The following is a 19212-nucleotide window of genomic DNA, read 5'->3' as shown; positions in this document are numbered from 1 at the left end:
ATTTCGTTTAAATGCTTCGTGGCAGCTTTGGGACTCTCCCATAAACGCAAAAATGTAACTTGTTCGTACTACGGACGATAAGATAAGGGAAATCATGATAAGAGGCCCGAAATGATGTAACCGAAATCTTTCAGATAAAGTTGAATGCAGAAGATGACGGCGGGGTCTCCCTTGTTTGCGCTGAGTAAAGAAACAGGTAAAATACGCAGAGGTTGGTGCAGGATTGATAAAAATAGATTAGACAATCACTGAAGGCCTTGTTTTTAGTTAACGTTGGCTGGTCAAGACGATATAGTCTGGGATCTTGTAAGAATTGGGAGATCCTTCAGACTGTTGTCTTCTCTCTTCGTTCTTGGATTATTGAGAATCCAAATAATCTCTTATTGCTTTTTACTCCATCCTTCACAAGATTGCAATCCAGCCCACAAAACTGAGATAGGCACAAAGCAAGCAACTGTGACCGAATCAAGCATGAGATCGGGGGGCCAACGGTCAACCACTTCGACCATTACGCTGTTTTTTAGTTCAAACCACTAAAATCGCATTAGGATGGATGGGTTAATGGTAGAACTTTGGCAAGCATGGGGATATGTTACCCCATACTGCAGACTGTTGGCCTAAATTTTTATCACTACCAAAGTTCATTTACGTGAAGAGTCCTGTCCTAGCACCTAGACTAGGGAGATAATCCACTATAAGCGCCTGATCGAGCCCTTTTTTTCAGGGTTCGTCATTCCTCAGGTGGCATGATCACAACAGCGACAGCACGTTTCAATCAAATAGGATGTGGGAAGCTACTTCGTCCTCTTCATTGAAAAGGCTATTGTAGCCCATTGATAGGTTGCTAGCTTGAGCACACAGTTAGGGCTTTGCTAATTCCAAATGCACAAATTCGTACAAATGTTTAGGATACCCCCTCTCATTGACATTGAAAATTCGTGCTCCGCTCTTAAGTACATTGACTTGAGAAGAACATCACAGAGGACATATTAAATCCTGACATTCGCAAGTACCACGTCTAGCTGCGCGATTGCTTCGAAAAGAATACTACATGCTCCATTCAAGAGATCATTCATTAAAATCCCATACTATGATTTTCGACTAATGTCCTATCGCATCCAGAATCAGAGCGCCCAGCACCTGCTCATATTTGACAAGTCTACGCCGATGCTCCATTATTTCCTGGAAGGGTTGTTCTCCGCAAGTCCAGAGCGCATTGACCCAAATCCCACTACCTTGATTTCAGGATCTTTCTCGCGGATGGTTTGCAATAGTAGGTCCTCCGCCGCCTGGGGGTGGTTGATGTTGATTTTATCAACCTTATCTGCGGTTTGGGTTGAAGGCTCTTCTGTGCTCCAAGCCTCTGTTATTGCCTGCAGTGTGCCGATGGTCCATACCACCTTCCTTTTGCATAGTTGGTAAGTTAGGTCAGCCCCACAGTCATTTCTGAAATGAAATGCATTACTTCGACCTGTAATTCGTACTGGCGGAAACAAAAGCATCTAGCCCTGTTTTAGTGTTACGCTCCCTATTCGTGTGTGTGGTGGGGGAGAAGCTATAGCTTCTGAGTACTCAGGTCGTGATGGCCCATTGTACTCGACACCCTCATCTAATATCCCGGATTCGTTAACGTACCGCAGAATTTCCGTTAGTAGATGTGATGCTACCCGTGGCAACTGAAGAACATCGGCACCTAAGATATGATGCCTGATTTGTCCATAGGTGGGGCATTCACATAGGAAATACTCCGTGGATTTCGCTTCCTCATTGCAGGAGGGACACGTATCATCTTGAATAATTCCTACTTTGAACATATGTCCAAATAGTGAATTATGGCTTGCTGTGTTTAGTAGCATTTAGGCTCTGTGATCTGATACCTGTCATTGTTGGAAGGTTGTTCACAGTTTTTGACGACAGAGTTGGCCAATGCTACTGGTACCCAATTGTTGGTTCCGTTCCCGGCATGGGGGAGATTGAAACCTCTTTTGCTGAAGCATTTGAGATATAATTTCTCTCTACGCCAAAGTGATCAGGTATTCAGAGTAGTTCCACCGTATTGAATCTAGAGATAGAGTTCAAACGATTTCTGCATTCCTGAACGATTTTCGAGGTGATTAGAGGACTACTCAACGCCCACTGCAGATTGCGATGCGCCTGCCCTTCAACCACTCGTCAATCATCCAGGTTGCCACCCTAAAAATCGCGTATAATTCAGCATAAAAGACCGTTGTGTATTGTCTCAAAGGAAAAGTCCACTTCTCGTTTTTATTCGGGAGGAAGACTCCGGCTCCAGAAATATTTTCTGTCTTTGAGCCAACGGTGTAGAATACGTCAGTATATCCGGACACGCATTCTTCTGTTTCGTCCCAGTTTTTTATCCGTTTCAAGATAACATCATATCGTCTACCAAACAGATGTATGGGGATCAGAGAATCGGAAGGCATTGCGAAAACTAGATTCAGTTCTCTGCAGTGTTCTGAATAAAGAAATCCAAGGGCTGCAAATTGAGTAATGCATTCAGAGCTACGCCGGATGTGGTGCTCATGACGCCGATAATACTCAGACACAGTTCTTTGTCACGCTCCCTAAATCGACACATAACATAGCCTATTCTTACTCTACTGTCTTCACTGGTCGAATGGCGTTCCACCGAAAGTTTTCCTTGGGGTTTTTTATCGTTGAAACTTGAATTCCAACAAGGTCGAATTGCTTTTCAATTCTTTGCGAATCTCCTCTATCATGGTGATCTCATCTAAATATTTTCGGACTATATAATCTCCGGCCTGTTAGCCCTTATGTCGGCTTCCTGTCCTAAGGACTTTCCAATCTATCTCAGGAATTTAGCCGGTCTTATCTTCCTCCGATCTTTCCTTTTTCATGGATATAAAACACAATCCCTTTGTCCAGAATTGCATTCACTTAAGTTTCGCCGGCAGCTTGAGCCAGCCTTCTCATTTCTTTGCGAGTTAGGACTTTTTTCTCTTTGCGGTTTGCTGCCCTGTTAATACGTTTAATCGCAGCATCTTCCCCGATTGGTTACTGCATCATACATCGCTTGGGTGATTAGGGATTTTCCTTTCCTTGGAGGTAGCACTTTCAATCGCTTGTGTCCGTTTGGGTCGGAATTCGCGAAGAATCGAGCTTCTTCTCAACGATAGAATCAATTCTACTCCCCCAGGCACTTAGAACATTTGATGCTACAGTCGCTAAGGCTCCCACAACGGGAGTCCGCTCGCCCACTCCTAAAAATCGGCGGCACAGGGAGTCCGAAGCCCTAGAAAATAATTTTCTCTCCAATTCTCTTCCATGTTCGGTTTTATTTTCGGATATCCTTTCCATAGCCAATTTTTGTCCACGGATGAGCCGTTTGTTCTAACCTACTCGGCCTGTGCCTTTGCACTTTCGCCGAGCACTTTCGATTCACACGAAAGGATGCGCCTGATGGAAATTTTGACGTTCCCACACAGGGTCTTATGAATGTATGTGGTAGACAACGCTCAATTTCTCTCTGGTCCAACGTTCCTTTAGCAACGTTGACCCTGCACCTAAACGTGGTCTTCGGAAGACCGAAATTTGATCACAAGTCAGAGATCAAATTAAAGTCACCAGTTTTAGGTACCAGTGCCATTGAATGATACACGGCATGTACCTTTCGTTATTATTATTTATAGAACTTTAACGTAAAATAACGGATAACTCAATCTAAATAGAGATAAGCGGTCCTTGGACCACGCTTCCATTTCCTTCTGATTGAGAAACCATAGCCTCGTAATGATTATTATAATCGACGATAAGCCAGTTACATCCTGGTAGTCTTGGTGGTTTAGTACCGGTCGTTAAGACCTAACCCCACAGTCTTCTTAAGACACGGATTGATTTTGGGACCACAATCAGAGTTCCGTTGTGACAAACAACAACGGTACTAGTATATTTGTTCATTTATTCATTCATTTAACGGACAATAAACAGAGTAAACTCCAGTTACTTATTGCCCTTTGGAGGAGGAGAAAGCAATAATCTTATCCTATGCGTAAAACTACTTAAAGAAGAAAAATTAGAAGGATCAAGCTGTTGTGCGTTGTAACTTCGGCAAAGCCTAGGAATCGAGTAGTAGAAATAGACTTCGAGCTCCGCGAAGGGCATAATCAAAATGTCTGCGTTACCTGTGTTATAAGACTCAGGACGGCAGGTGATGTCATTAGAGGAGAAACAGTTCATCAGACCCGAGGAAAGTTTAAACAAGTCGGGAAACCGGAAGCTGGACGCTTCAGGTACGAAAGGTTTTGTGTATTTCTTAGTACGTAGTACGTAATATATCCATATATTATGTGAGAGTATCCACTTTCGGGTGATATTGACATTCATAGTCTTCAATTTTCAAAGAAGCAACAAATTTGAGGTATTATAGCTTTGTTAGTAATAGTGCGATTTCCACCAAACTTGGTAAGATCATGCTCTATATTATAGCCTATATCACTGCAATTTCATGGTACTAGGATGAACTTAAAGGGGGTTTCTAACCAATTACAAAAAATTTTAGTAATATACTATTAATAACTTTATTTAAACAGATATCGGCATGGAAGGTATTTCGGAGCCCAGGCACCATATATTGGCAGACTCCTAATTTTTTTCAGATTTTTCGGTTTGGTAGTTTTTGAGAATGGCCCCCTTAAAGAAGTGATCACTTTCAACTCTCCGCGCTCTCCACCCTTCCAACGAATGTCAAAACTAAGATCGGCTTTGCAAAATACTAATCGAGACCTTTAATTGGATACCCCATATGACTATATTTGATGAAAAAAAATTGTACACCCCCCTTTTGCATGTATGGGGACCCCCTCTTAAATTCGACGTAAAAGGATGTAATTCACTGTATGCGTGAGCGTTCACAGTTCCCACCTTTCTACCAAATTTAGCGTCAATCGCTATAACCGTCTCCGAGAAAAATGCGTGTGACGGACAGACTGACAGACAGATAGTAAACCGATTTTAATAAGGTTTTGTGTTTACACAAAACCTTAAAAAAGTGTGTAAATGTGAACACTTCTTGTCGAGAATTTAGACATTTGGCGACAAAATTGGTAAAGTCGAGCAAGTTGGAGGCAGTGGACCTACGCTTAACAAAGCCGTGTTGTTCTTCCACTATGTGGTGGCCAAAGTGGGCGGACAACCTGTCGCTGACATATCTTTCCAGGATTTTGGAACAGAAGGAGAGGAGGGAAATGGAACGGTAATTCTCGGCAAGCGTACGATCGCCACTTTTGTTAATGGGGATGATGAGAGCCTCTTTCCGCAAGACGGAAAAATGATTGTCTTCAAGGCTTTTGTTGAAAATAAAGGATAGGGGAAGGGAAATGGACCGAACAGTTTTAAGCAAAAACAGGTTTGGAAGACTATCGTAGCCAGGGCCGACATTGGCATCAAGTTTGCCAGTGAGGTATTCGACAAAGAGAGGGGTAAGAAGAGGAATGGTAGGGGATGCGGGGCAGGCTACATCTACTAGCGGGAATGCCATGAAATTTTGACACATATACTCTAATAGTTGGTTTTACCGGAAAACATGGTAGTATGGTAATCGCGGTGCGATGTGTGTGCTAGTCCCGGGGCTTAATGACCCATGTGTCAAAAAGTCATGGTGCCTTGAAGTGTGGCTATTTTCATATTGTAACGATAGGATTTAATTTTGAACTCCATACCTGCAGGGAAAAGAAGGGTGTTGAGGGATAAACGTTAGGTATTTTTCATTGTCTACCTTCATCCAGATAGAGCAGGCGGCGCGAGATCTCGGACTACACAATGATGAAGCCAAGACGAAGTACATGGTGGCAACGTTAGCGCCAAAGAACAAAGAACCAACAACATCGAATGGTATTGGTTAAACGAAAACAATAAAGATAGGAGACTACAACTTTGAGACCGTTGATAATTTCTCCTATCTAGGGTCGAAAATCACAATCGATAACAGCTATGACGATGAAATGCGGGCACGATTGTTGGCAGCCAACAGAGCCTATTTCAGCTTACAAAAACTGTTTCGCTCGAAATGTTTCAGCAAAGGGTCAAAGCTCTTACTGTACAAAATACTGATCTTGCCAGTCCTTATGCATTCCTCAGAAACTTGGGTTCTTAGCAAAAAAAATTGCGAAATCTTGGCTGCGTTCGAGAGAAGAATCCTCCGAAGAATTTTTCGCCCCCTACATGAGGATAGAAAATTGCGTAGCCTACATGACGATGAAATCTACCGTCTGGTTGTGGATAAAATCCGGCTCAACAGGTTGCGGTGGGCGGGTCACTTAATCCGTATGGATTAGGATGATCCACCCCGGAAAGTCTATAAGGGCAATATCTATGGTAGAAAAAGAAGACGAGGCAGATCCAGCCTGAGATGGAGCGATGGCGTAGGTCAGGACGCCAGACGACTTTTAGGGATATCGAATTGGTGGACTTCGGTGCAAAACCGGGATGTCTGGAGTTCCTTACTACACCAGGCCTAAACGATATACCGATTTTTGCACCGTTGATGATAAATTCTAGGCTAGTTAAAGATATCATGTTATCGTATCGTAATGGACCTATGGTTTATTAAAGATCTTAAACCGACATCAAAGTCGAGCCGGTTAAGGCGTCAACTCCACCATCTCAATCTGGGTTCAAATCCGGCAGGTGAACGTTGACTGAAAGATGGTCCAATCCTAGGTTTTGCAAGCTCGTCAATAATTTTCCCCAAGTTGTCGAGAAATTTTGATCCGCAGTTTAACTCTTTTACCGGACAGTAATTCCTAGTAATCCAGTAATTTTCCTAGTAATCCAGCTGGAACGAAATTAAGTCACTGTATCGAAAAAATAAAAAGACATCATTACTCTTAATAATGCTGGGAGTCCTGAGTCCGCACCCACTTGGTGAAGGACCGGACCACTTGGGAAGCAACTTACTTCTTCTTTTGTAGTCCACGGACTCCTCTTTTTTGGATTAAACACCCAAGCTTTCAAAAACGAACGAAAAAGTTTACTGACGGCTTCGTTCGGTTTCGTCTAGGGCAGAGGCAACTCATCAGACGCTGCCTCACCTCTGCCCTGGGAGCAGCGTGACCGAAAGTAACGACAGATGGTAATCGCTCCACGTAATGGGTATGAATTATATTCAAGTGAAATCCGCCATAAATCCAGACCCAAACCAGGCCAAAGTAAATTTTTTGTTGAGGATGCTGGACGTCCTGAGTCGGTGTGTTGGTTGATCTGCTTGAGACATATCCTTAGATATGTTGCCTAGCGCAGTGACTTTCACATACCTCGTGCCAAGTTTAACAAACTAATCCCGAAAAATATTCACATGTCCTATAAGTGTCTATGCTGAAATAGCCTTTAGATCTTCAACTTACACATTCCGAAATTGAAATTGTCGCCTCCGCATCAGCATTCTTTCCAAATATGAGCTCCCATCAAACCTGTTACATTGTAATTTCCCAATTTCTGTGTAAACGATCTAAAGCTGAGTCATCTGGGAAACGCCAAATTTGACAAACAAAAATTCTGGATTTTCAAAGTTTCTCAGCTTATTCAATCGAAATAAGTAAAAGAGTTGGCTTATCGCCATCAATCTTGTTTTCTCGAATAAATGTTCAGCCGATAACCTTTGAATTCTAAGAGGAATGACACGATGTTGACACAACAATCTTTTAATTTGCTTTTAAAGCAAATATCAGGGTAATTGCTCGATAGATTGCATGCACATAAGATATGTGGCTTAGATGTTTTGGGGTCGAAAAATGTTTCGATCCCAATGTGGTTTTCACGTTATTGTTGCTTGGAAAAGTACAGTCTGAATGGGGCGGTAACAAGATAATGCTATTTCCTAGCCTGACAACGATTGGCCTTTAGGTAACAACAGCCATTCAGACCAGTAGTCGAGGCCTCTCATGCAAAAACACTCATTAATCCACATAAAAGCCCAAGTGCAAGTGCTCACGTAACCACATCCGATTGCAACAGTTAAGACTTTTCATGCTGCAATGGCTTTGCTTCGCTTTCGATTCGTTTGTAATTAAAGCCAATCGATCTGTCGAGGCTAATCTTATTCCACACCTCTCCATGGAAAGCAGATACAAGAAGAAACACTGAATTCCAGATGGTCTTAAATCGAGCCCCGACGTCACTTTCCATTTCAGTTTACCACATACAAACCAGATTTCCGTTTCGAGATCATTACAAATTTCCTCAGTTTCTTACACAATTTCATTCATGAAATCCACGAAATCTATTTCACGTTGTATCTGAAGATTCTAAGTAAGAGCTAGCATACGATTAATTAGTGAAGCCGCACCCGCAGCAGTTCCACATGATAGCGTTCTTGATAAATGCTCAGAGGACTTTATTAGGTTGGATGCCTGGTTTCGTTTTCATGCCATGAAGATTCCGTGAGGTGAGTGTGGACGATGATAAGACTAAGCCCCCCCAAGTCTGTTTTATGGGACCACAAAGCATGCGGCCAACCAGATCGCTTCAATGTTACCTGGGAGCATAAAAAGATCGTCGCAGCAACAGTTTATGTGGCCATCACATTGTTATGCTGGGAATTAATTTAGTTTTTTTTTTATTTGTTTATTCGGAGCTTGTGCTCTATTACCTTGACTCCGACGAATGAATGTATGACACGATCGTTGTAGTGAACGACCGTTAAATGTCATGCACTTTCCGCCGTTTTCAAACATATGGAGAAGTTAAAATGCTTTACATCACTTTTGTGTTGAATACCGGAAGTTCAAAGATATCTTCAACGATTGCGTCATGTCTTTTCACTTGCCAGCATTTTTGATAAAGATTCTGTTATCAGAACAATGGGTGATCGTGTTGATCAGAACAACAATGTATGACAGGCTCGACTCTCAATTCAATTTCTCTGTCCACCACGCTTACTTAATCAACCAAAAATCAAGCCTAATGCACTTGAAATCCTTCAAAAGAAAGCTTAAATCCTAATTTCAAGCACTTAGCCTTTCAGCTTTTCCTTAATTCGCCTTTTATCATGGGACAATTCCCTTTACCGGAAAAAAATCAAAAAAATCCGTCTTGTGGCCTCCATTCAGATAAAGAGTTCCACACTCCGTCGACAAAAGAACCAGAGCAACCAAGCACAACCGGCTTTGGTGTCGAGCACAAAGAGCCAACCCAGTTCTGAGATTTCGCTCACAGATTACAGATACTGTGGCTCCGCTCCATGAATACCCACATTTGAAGATTCCATTTTGCTTTGTCGCCGAACAAAAACTGAACATTCACAACAATGAGGCTGTAAATAAAGCAAATAAGTGCAACAATTGCGTTATTTACGAGACAACATTCATAAGATACAGCGAAGACATCGTTGTAGAAGTCAATGCAACTCGGCCTGTTACCATTTTCGCGATTGCCTTCACGGCCTCTTCGTTCTTCATCCGGGGCTGAAAAAAAAGACTCAACTAAACTGACCAGAATCGCAATATATGTGGGACGTCCAATCTAGGGCGAATGTGCATTGTTCTATTCGGTGCAGCGGTGGAGGAAAGATCTTTTCTGTTCATGTTGTTGCTTCCGAGATAAATTACGTCCAATGGCATTCAAATTCAATAATGCCTTCCATCAATTACAATAACTTATTACACATTCACAAATAACGACTTCGATCAAAGCGAGCGCCTATCAAATTAGAATCTAGAGGCTCGTCAGGGAAAAGCCACTTAAGTGCAGGAGTAACATGCTCCTACCTTACCGTGCCTTCCTCGGTATCGATTGAAAAGTGTTCTATTCCACTTTCCCGGTTTCATTTTCCAGTCATCGCTAACGTTAATTACGAGTAATTTAGTACCTTGCAGCCGTGTTCATTCTATTATTCATTCGTCCTTGCATTAGACATTCGGAGTGGGTATGCTACCTGTACAGGGAAGTGTTTCGCCACAAACATGTGCTTCTGTCCGGGCTAGACTTGTTACCATTACGTTCAACGTAGAAATATTCGAGGAATTTGTAAATTATGATGAAATATAAGATTAGTGTTAGGACAAGTAGTTTCAGGACTTATGTGGCTCTAATTTCGTGTTGAATGTCAGAGAAGTTTCTAGTGCAGGTATTTCTCAGGGTATAATTGGGAGAGGAGGAAAAACCAACAAAGTGTTCCTGCATTTAATGAGTTACAAGTAGTGAATTCTTACCGGGTCAATTAGTAAGACACTTGAAAGGGTGAAATTCAGTCCCAGAAAGACGTTGCTTTGGAAGGATATATCCAATTACAAAAATTTGTTGTTCTGTTGAATAGGGCTTGACATTTTAGAAAGATTGCTGCACCAGATTCACGTAGACTAAACCCACTCCAACTCTTCTTATGCCTCCACGAAGAGAGACCATCATCAAGTATTACTTCTGTGGTAAGGCATCGGTTTAGACCAGCCTGTCAAGTGAGTCGCCCAATTCAATTTGAAGCTTCGTTTGTATCGTAGCATTGTGACCTATTTCTCCTTTGATATCAGCATCTCCTCAAATCAATTGCATATCTTATCTTATTCTTAACGTTCCTCAGCTTCTTAATTCACACATAAACGTCGACCAATGAAACATTCCTACCTCCGGATCCCCTGATGTACCGCTGCCCTCAAAAGCAAGGCAAATATTTTATACCACCACCATATATCGTAAGCAGATGGGTCCAGTGGTAATTTAGGATAACAAATGGTGGGATTTCGAAATCCAAATTACATAGGTCTCATAATATATCGAGCCGACCCCGCTTGTGAAGGGGACAAAGGCTGAGAAAAAGAAGATAGGTCTCATACTACAACAGGAGCGCAGGGCCGTGTTCTCCATTAAACACATCCATCACAGATGATAGTTTGGAAAGCACTGCTCCGCTACAAATTCTAACAGGATTTATATGCACTCCTTCTTAAGAAACAATAAAAATGCTTCTTTAGGTGCCTCAGCAATTTTCGTAAGGATCGGATTGTCGGATTGAATTCCAATTTCTTTGAAATAGAAGTACTTTCTTTCAGAGCAGACTTATGGTGATTTGACGCCAAATCCTGCTCATGGCCCACCATTGTAGAGTTAGATCCTTGGCAAGCAAACTTTTCCCCCGCCGAACGACTACTCGAACGGATTCAAATGATTCGAACCTACCATTGTTGTTGCCACCATTTTCCTGTTACCAATAAAATGAGGTATATGTATCGCCGCTTGGAATATAGTCACTATTTTTCCAAGGAGCTCCGTCAGTTCCATATTGGCAATTGTCTTTTCATAGTTTACTAATCGATATGAATTACTACGCTATGACCCTATTAAAGGCCACGCAGTCCCTTTTGGTAATTACGACAAAGTAGGGTTTCTTTAATAATAATCTGAAAATCAAGTGATCCTCGGTTATCAGAGCCATCTCTAATCTGCTTTCAAGGATTCAAAAAATGTAGGAATGGCATCAAGATTGATGATCTTTTCAGGCACCGATGACACCAAACTAGCACCAATCATTAGCTGCTCAAAGTCAATGTTACAGTCATGATTTCACCGTGTCTGAAGCTGCTGAAGGTAAATGTTAAAGCCGTGGTTTTACCGCGTCTGAATAGTAAAGGAGATGCGTTGGAAGTATGAAAGCTCCAATTTCTTTTATAGTTCGCTGTTATAGAGCGAAAAAATGATGGATATGTAATTCAATAAGCAATTCGTATGCTATAATAAAACGTCTAAAACCGACTTGACTGGCCGTAACGGCCCAAAAATAGTTTGATGGGCCAGTAGATGTATGGAGGCCGAAAGGGGTCAAGAAAGTTCCTAATGATGGTTTTACGACCAGCAACTGATATAAAGCCCCAAGGATAATCACCGGAATGTCATCTGGTTGGGGACAACGCCTAATGTTACTGTTGAAACCGAAACCTATTTAAAACTTTATTGTGTTGAATACACGCGGCGTTGTTTGATATCGCATTAGCACACAATATTGTCCGTTTGGACGCCAACCACAACGTTCACGAGGCCAACCTAAATAGCCAAGCTCTATCCTCTCCTTTCCGCTGGTGGGAGTTAAATTAGAAACTGATCTCATATCGCGCCAATTAAGGAGCTTGGGGACAGCACCCCACATCAGCATGCCAGGAATTAGCCATGGCAAAGCAAGCCCTGAATCTGACGCATTTCTACCTAACACACCTAACATGTTGTATCGCCTCAGGTATAGATGCTAACTAGAAAATTCCCCAATGAAATTGGTATTATACCTAAGGATTTTCGCTTACTTATCCTGATCAGCACATTCTGTGAATAAGCGGAAAAATATCCGTCACCACTTGGTCTTCAAAATACTCTCCTTTGTCACTACAGGAAGCGAATGAAAATGAAATCCAAGGGTAGGCTGACCAAAAAATTGCTCTTAAAAAATAATCTCATGATATTCAGGCGATTCAGCGAAATTCTGCGGAAACATCCTGGAAAAATATCCCTGAATACAACAAGTCATCAACTTCTAGAAAATCAGATTGTTCTTAAAAGCACTGCGGGAAAACATTTACTTTCCAAAAAGCGGATGCGGTGCAAAAAAGTGTCAATCGCGACTGAGTCATAGTTATTTTCAAAAATGGGTCTTATTTTTGGCTATTCAAAGTGGTGGATGGAGAAAGATACCTTCAATGTACCATAAACATCCTATCAAGGTCCATATTTGTTAATGTCTCTCAACGCAAGGTCAGTTGATTTGTCGTACCAATGTTTTGGACGTAGACTTAATGGACACAATTACGAAAGTTTTCTAAAGAGCTCTATAGCGATCGAAATCTAGCTCTTCAAAGGGCATCGGAACCGACACTATGTACAATAGAAAGAGAAAAATAAGATAGTAAAAGGGAATGGCCATTTGACTCATTAGACACTGTCCCAATAGAAAATATATACGTTTTATGAAACTCTCAATAGCGTTAAACATTTTTAAAACAACAAAGTAGCTCATTTTTAGGCGGGAAAGGATATGGCGGTCATTCACACTAGAGGTGCGGAAAAAATCCGTGGAATTTCCAAGGTTTCCATCAAGTTTCGTGCCAATCCACACGGACAAACAATAAACCGATTTGAGTAAGGTTTTGTTCCCACAAAATCTTTTAGAAATGATTATTTCTTGAAATGTATATCTAGAATAGCGTAGAGTGGCCCAGACGGTATAGTTCTCACCGCTTCTGTATTGCTCAAGCGATACGAATGACGATTGGCTTGACAAGTTGAAATCGTCTGGGTTCACTAGGTTTACTCTGTAAGTGAGTCAGCAAAACTGGATCAATTGATAGCGGGCTTAATGCTGGGCGATCGAACCCCCAGCCAATTACTTCGTGAAATGGGGCCATTAGACGGGAGCAAGATTGACGACGACTTGCTAAAATCACTCTGGCTGTGGCGTCTTTCGGAAGGCACCCAGGCGGTCCTCGCGTGCGTTACAGGTCCTTTGGAAGCTCTGGCCTATCTGCCTCTACATTATCTGCCATAGAGCAACTCACCGAGGAATACACATTAAAACGCGAAATGGCCGCTCTTGTTGCAAGCATGGCCGAAATGAGAGCGACGTGGAACGCTAAGCGTTCGGGTGGTAGGTCGTGAGCTCGCTCACGGTCCACCCCGAAAAGGCCGCTCGGGTTCGGGTCCGGTCGTCCGGACTACCGTGTTACTTCGCGACCTATACAAAAAACTAGGTTCGCGGGGGTCCTGGCGACGGCCACCCAGAACGCAGCGCCACGTCGCTTCACTATCCAAGACCCTCTCAGCAGGCGCAGCTACCTTGTGGATACCGGCGCGGAGGTTTCGGTTCTTCCCGTGCCTCGACACCACAAAATTTGAAACTCGCAGCAACGAACTCCTCACAAATAAATACCTACAGGTACAGGCAAGTGGACGTGAGTCTTAGCTTGCGTAGAGCGTTTTCGTGGCGGTTCATCCTAGTCGATGTCGGCTTTCCGATTTTAGATGCAGACTTCTTGTGTCACTATGGATTGCTGGTGGACTGCAGAAAGGTCACACCCAAGTAACAGCCTTTCCGTAATCTTGGAGGACATTACTGACGCTCGTGTTCGGACACTCCTACAAAAGGTCAGCCAGATTACTATGGAATGTAGTCTCTCCCTACCACCCCTATAGGCACTTACGTTGTTCTTAACAATTCAATTTCATCACTACTACCTTTCTCAATCTGGATTTGGCTTGTCAAAATTCCTGACGATCACTATTTTTTAGATTTTGCAATGGATCGTTCAAATCTACACTGCACCGAAAGAAATCTAAATTTAATGTCAACTATGCTGATTCCATTGGTTCTTAATAGCTCTTTAGCCTTTACAATCGAATTGTGTTCTGCAGAATCTATCCAGCCGCAGCCTCCATTTCTCTTGATATTCTAGAAAATCTGCTTATCTGTTTTGTTTCCCTATCTCACATTGGTCTATGCGAACACGCTACCTACCACAGCATAAAAATATGCGAAGGTGCTCGAACTAAATATAAATCTTGACGAAAATTTCGCCATTCCGGTGGAGTCAAAGATTGTTCTGACCTCATCAGTCTACGTTTTTTTGCAAACTCTATTTAATTAGGTGCCAAACACAACGGCAGCAATTCAACACACTATATTTTGGTTAGATATCTACAATTGTTTACCCTTGTCAACTCCTCCCTTTACTAACATTAAAACTTCTTGATTTGGTTTCCAACTCTCCCCAATTCGCCTATGAGCACCCTCGTGATCATTTTTCATCTGTATCCACTCCCTATTTCTTGATCTCCTGTCTCCTTTATAGTCAAATAATCTCTTTTTATTTGAGTTAGTAGTCGGGGTGGCCAAGTGCAGCGTCAATAGATACAGACCAATTGTCGATGCACATCTGACTTCTATCTGATATTCGGTAATAATAACTAACACTCAAATAGAAGATCGCCAACGGACTTCCAGAGCCCACACGTTGAAGTCACCAGAAATTATTTCACAGCTTTGATCTCGACATCTATCTCTGGTACAATATCATACTAACTAATATGAGCTTGCGCCACCGTTGGACTAGGATGGGCATATCAACTGTAGATGTTGCCATTGAATTTAACTCTTTCAGAAGCAGGTCAGGGAAGCATTATCCTCCCGTCATTTGACCTACGTCGATTTCCCTAACTAATTCTGTAGATACAGGGTTTGATTGTAGACACTGTATTATTTTTATTTTTCATCAATCAATTTCCTTCTTTCATTTCCTGCCCATGAGGACTTTCCTTTATCTCTTCTATTCAATGGATTGCTCCTCCTTTAAGTTTGGCATTGGCACTTTGGTGTACGGGTGTTCTGTATTAACACTGAACGTTCATCATTTGATGTATTACTTGCTCAGAACCGTGTCAACTCCCTTTTCCTACTCTTTTGATGGGAACGTTCTATCCTCTCTGAGGTCTCTCCATAACCTTCGCGTCTCCTAAGATCTGATAGCTACTATTTTGGTGTCATCAATCATGCATCCTAAATATCGAGCTTTATTCTAAGTTCTTCAGAATTCCACTTGATCCAACCCTCCCTAACGCATTTCAACTCGTTTTTTACATATAACCTGAGGTGTCGTTCTGTGACTAGGCCTTCTTCCACAATTGTGATTATAGGCGTTCTTTTGATATACTTTTGTTTACCATTGGGCCATTTTGAAGAAAACTAAAAAAAGACAAATCGGTATCGAAAATCAGGGCTGCATTATTCCATTGATTCAAACAATGCAGTACGAGTGACCTCATTAGCAATAGCGATTTCCGGGCCGTCGGACGAAAAGTAAATACCCCTTTGACAACAAGAGTAGACAACAACGGTGGTTGACAGATTTCTAAACAGAACATTCAGGAAAAGAATTATGTTGTGTTTAGGGCTTAGGGTCACAGAGCATATTTACGCGACCAGATATCACTCGCGAATATCATCTAGTAGAAAATAGACGAATTGGGCTGGGAAGTGCTACCTCACCCGCTATACGACTTAGGCTTGGCACCTTCGGATTAACATTTGCTTTGGTAGATACGGTATCTCTTGGTTGAGGGGGGATTTTCAAAAATTAATTCTTAACGTCATCTTTTGGGGGTAAACTATTTTTTTCGGATTCGAAGGCTTTTACAATATTGTTTTTTTAATACGATGTTTACATCCCAACGATCTAACATATTATAATATATAGCAAAGGTAGTATAGGGGTAGCCTTCGTCGATTTCGATATCTGTTCACAATATAGGCTATATCGGTGTTGCAATGTTCTGTAATTTAGTTTCTTAGGTTCATTTCTTTATATTCATTTCAAGCTTAGGGTACCTTTCTTGCTTTCTCCTCTCTCTCAAAGGTGTCATAATTTTTTATTCAAATCCATAAGTCCGGGTGGCTCAAACGGTTAGAGCGCTAGGGGTTGGGGGTCCCCATACATGCAAAACCGGGGTGTAAATTTTTATTTATCAAATATGGTTATATAGGGTATCAAATGAAAGGTCTTGGTTAGTACTTTCCGAAGTCGATCTTAGTTTTGACATTTGTTGGAAAGGTGTGGAGTACGGGAGTCGAAAATGATCATTTCTTTCACTGACCCATTCTTAGAAACTACACAACTGAAAAATCTGAAAAAATTAGGAGGCTTGCTGCGTCATAAACACCTTTGGTCTGTCTAACCCATCTTCTATCGTCTGCAGCATGTTCACCGTAAGCTTCAACAAGTAAACGATGAGTAATGCTTCCCGCAAATACTTTTTTAGCACAAAATTTTCCATTTTCAATGCGACAAACGAAATACTTCTCACATCAGACCAATGTCAAATACTGTGTTTGACAACTTGTCAAAAATACTTTCATATAAAAGTACTGCCAAAGTATTTTCCAATGAAATCACTACTATTACTATCTATCGCTAATCACTCACCAGTTATCCAATAGATGTGGTAACTATCTATTGGATAAGATGTGGTAACTATCTATTGGATAACGGGTGGAATTAATGCACACAATCAATAATGTAATACTAACCCCTCCTTTCTCCGCTGTCATCAACTTGAAAAACAGAAATTATTGATACCGTGAACATTACTAGAAAGTTTGATGCAAATCCTCCTATGATTAACACATTTTTGATAGGTCAAATTTGCGTTTTTCGTGTAGATTTTCCCATCGTAGAATGACAGTATCGCATTAAAGTATTAAAGTGAGTAGCCTGACATACCAAAAGGCCACAGATGTTCCCTTTGTCTTTTTCTGCTTTTTTTGCTGACATTGACCTAGTGTTCGTAGTTTCCATTAGTAGATTCTTCTATTCTTGCTGATATTGGAACGACTGACCATCGTACGCTCGGTTTTCTTCGCTGAAGAGACTTTTCTTTTCTTAACAGTTTGTCGACATTCCATGGCCTAAAATAGGCGATTCACTGGACACTCATCGTTTTGGTACGAAAAAAGGTAGTTCGGATCACAGTTTATGAAGGATGAAGGTCTCCCAATTTTACTGCTGGGACCGAAGTCTATCTAAACTTCTACCATGTCGAATACTATCTAGACGACAACTAAAACATATCTGGCAGCCCAGGGTATCTTGCATTTACTGCCTATATCTTATGAATACTGCTTTCCCCGGGTTAAACATTTATCTATATATTCAAGTCCTGTAGTTCATCGATTAAAGATCGTCGAGGGCAGTATTTCTCATTGTGTCCATACTATGGTAACTAGCCTTGACTAGCGTATCGGATAAAAATAAGTTTCCTGATGATACCACGAGGAGGTTCTCTCAGTCACTTAGTCTTTGATTTGCTACTAGGGATACAGCCTTGAAATCTATTCACTGATCTTTTGCCACCGAATGGAGGTTAATTCAAAGATTTGGACGTTTTTAACACCGATATTATTTCTTCTTGTTATCGATGACGTTCCTCATGCTGCTTGTCCGGAGGAAGTGGAGGAATTAAATAGACGATGACATTCTTCCTCAAATACCTCGACTACGCTGATGACATATGTTTGCTCTCTTATCGAGTCATGGACTTTGGCCAAATGGCTCTGGATTTGGATAGATAGGCAAGTAAGATTGGGCTGATGATATAGACGAACAAAACAAAGGTCCTCAGTCTGACAAGTCATTACACTCTCCCTATCTGCATTAATGGGCAAAGCATCAAAGGCGTCAATCAATTTGTATATCTAAGAAGCGTGGTTTCTGCCGACGGTGGCACCGACCTAGATGTTACCCGACGCAGTGCTGAATACGCTTTCGCTGCCTCGTCTAAAATGAAATGGAAATGCAGTTATCTCAACACCAAGATCAGGTTGAGCCTATTCTGTGCTTGTGTTGTGAACTTCATTGTTATTCAAAAGCTCCAAGTTTTCAACAATGCCTCTCTGCGTCGTACCATTAGATTACGCAGACCTGACGCTATCTAAAACGAAGAACTTGATCGGCGCACTAGCTTGGCACTCGTATGCGATGCAACCGAAAAACGGAACTGGCAGTGGATAGGTCATGCATTAAGGAGGAGTGGCAGTTGCATTGCGGGCCACACCATGCAGTGGGATCCACTCTCCCAAGATGGCCGACGAAATAGGTCGCCCCAAGGGCTCTTGATGCAGAACAGTAGAGGAGGAGTGCGAGCGTTTCGGGTAGTCGTGAGGAGCTGAAATTCATTTCAGGTAATCGCAAAACGCTTAGACGTGGTTGACGCACTATATCCAACCTAAGGGTGAAGGGCAACCGTATACATAAGAGAGCGTTGCCCTCTGTTTGTCCCTTTCTGAATACACCAATGTCGGTTAGGGGACTATCCATAATCCTTTATAACATCGCAGTCAAATTTAGACTGATGTAAAGCCAAGTGCATCGCGGCCTTATGAGCGTGGAAGGGTTAGAGCTCGTAGATTTACTTGACTATCTGTCAAGCAATCATAGATCTCCAGTAACGACAAGACAGCATTAAGGGATCATTAATATGCCTTTTCTGTATATCTGTGTTCGTGGGCGAACAGGCTTACAAGGATGCAATCTCTGACATCCAGTGCAATCTTGTGAACATTCATTGGCGTTGAGTGGTGGATAAAAGCTTCAGTGGCTATAAGATTTCCGACGCCACTCTGTCGGTTCACTTCCACTCTCTTGCCAAAGTAATCTTGATGGATGTTAACATTGTCAGCCAATCTCGTCTTGATATTTTCAGCAGCGCATCAAC

The 19212-nt window shown here is 41.9% G+C and overlaps 1 protein-coding gene across 2 annotated transcripts in view; it reads left to right on the top strand.

Annotated features, from left to right (window-relative positions):
• LOC119653797 (DENN domain-containing protein Crag) overlaps nucleotides 1-19212 on the top strand; it is a 51343-nt gene that overhangs the window by 1316 nt on the left and 30815 nt on the right. The window lies entirely within an intron of this gene.

The sequence above is a fragment of the Hermetia illucens genome, chromosome 4 (genome assembly GCF_905115235.1).
Source record: "Hermetia illucens chromosome 4, iHerIll2.2.curated.20191125, whole genome shotgun sequence".
Lineage (NCBI taxonomy): Eukaryota > Metazoa > Arthropoda > Insecta > Diptera > Stratiomyidae > Hermetia > Hermetia illucens.
Note: the sequence above shows the minus strand (reverse complement) of the source record. Positions and strands in the feature narration are given on the sequence as shown.